The sequence below is a fragment of the Perkinsus marinus genome (assembly GCF_000006405.1).
Source record: "Perkinsus marinus ATCC 50983 genomic scaffold scf_1104296951112, whole genome shotgun sequence".
Lineage (NCBI taxonomy): Eukaryota > Perkinsozoa > Perkinsida > Perkinsidae > Perkinsus > Perkinsus marinus.
Window position 1 is genome coordinate 1 of NW_003209408.1, and position 1,797 is coordinate 1,797.

The 1,797-nt window shown below is 46.1% G+C and overlaps 1 non-coding gene across 1 annotated transcript; it reads left to right on the forward strand.

Moving 5' to 3' along the window:
* Positions 1-1,075: 1,075 nt before the first annotated feature.
* Positions 1,076-1,148, forward strand: Pmar_PMAR013513. Its single transcript has one exon. It is a non-coding gene; the product is annotated as a tRNA-Glu (tRNA).
* The last annotated feature ends 649 nt before the right edge of the window (positions 1,149-1,797 follow it).

A 1,797-nucleotide genomic window follows, 5' to 3' on the forward strand; every position in this document is an offset into this window, starting at 1 on the left:
CCTTGCAGGAGGCTGTCGTCAGCAATTTCGACCACTTGTTCTAGCATATTAGCTTCAGCAGCATCATTCTCGCTAGTACTATGATTAGTGTGTATATTGTTTTCGTTGCTGTTCTCGGTGATGAGCGACCATCCTTTTAGCGCTTCGATTAAGTCCTCACGGCGGAGAATAGACTCTTCACCCTTGATACGTCTTCTATACTCAGTAACCATTTTTAGCTTCTCTACACCTCTGACCTTCGTTGCAGGGTGCAACATTGCAGGGAGCAAAGCGTCTGGGGTAAGGTTACATATGACCTGCAATCGAGAGATCCAATCGGAAACTACGTGTCCATTCCGAGGTACCTTCAGGAAGAACTGCTCTTTGACGTTACTGCGTACCATTTGCAAATCCTCAAATTCTCCAGGAGGAGAAGTTTGAAGGAATATCCAGCACCGCTCAAGCTTCCTGAGGATTCACAGACTACTTCAAGGCGAAGAAAATGAACCACTCCGTTTGACTCACACAATGGATTTTACTGCCGTTCCCGGCTTCCTCCCTTGCATAACTTTGGTCGCTATGCGAAAAGGGATTAAGAAGCTACGAATTTGAATCAATAGCTCTTTGTTCGAAAGCAAGTTCTGGAAGTTCCTGAGCGCAATAAAGTTAACACTACTGGTTAGTTTTGGCCTAGAACAGCTGGACGCTTTCTAAGCTTGGATCTTACTAAGCTGACTTAAGGTATCACCTCGTTTTATTCTTTTCTCTGAGAAGTTCTTCAATACCCGACCAGCTCTTAATTATCTTATCGATCATCTCATAAACAGAGTCCCAGCGAACTGTGCTCCTTCGCTTTAGCCTGATCTGACCGTTGAAACATACACAGCGACTCTATTACTTGTTGTATCCAAGTGGGAACCATTTAGAGTGTATGGTTTCGCGGGTTCACTAGCAACTGTGCTATATATTTTCTTATCACACGTCGATCACTCCTGGGTTCAAGTTCTCTTTTTCTGACAACGTGACGAGGCGTGGGGAAGTTCAGCAAATGTGACTTCATGAGTTAAAAGTATCTGACCAATCCCTATACGATGTGTCCGATGTAGTCTAGCTGGTTAGGATTCGTGGCTCTCACCCACGCGACCGGGGTTCGAGTCCCCGCATCGGAATGGTTCCGATTATGTCGCAAACGATGTCTTCAGCTAATCTTACCGATGTCAGTTGCAGTAAATTTGCATTGGCATCATTGGTTTAATGAAGTGAAATTGCGCTGCCATCATGACAATCCGTTGTCAGTCATGAGAAGCTGCAGTCCCACGACGCCGTTCGGAATCGCCCCCATCCCCTGGACAATGTTGCTATTGTTCCCCTTTTCCTCTCTTCTTTCGGATCAGTGAGGTTTGCCGCCGGAAATGATCGCGGGAAGACTGTGAATTCGTGAAAGATAACTTTGTTCAAGGGGAACGGGGAGCAAAAGGGTCGTCACCGGCATTCACCTTGCGGCTGCAGCCTAGCGAGAGGACCTGATATCTACCTTGAGCCAAGATGGCTACGGTAACTTATAAGGATCGGAATTGTGGTCGTGCCAGTTGCATAAACTTCTCGCTGCGCCACGAAATTCCGAATTCTGTGCTCGACCTTGACGTCAGTACGGTACCTGCTCGAGCAACAGCCTATTCACAATTATAATGAAACCTCCATCTTTGGATTAGTAATTGACATCACGGAACAACGTCAAGATAGTTTTTGCGTAACGAGGAGAGCTCTATATTGTATTTCGGCTCTTTTTTTGTGTGCACGCGTGCGAAGCATTTCTCC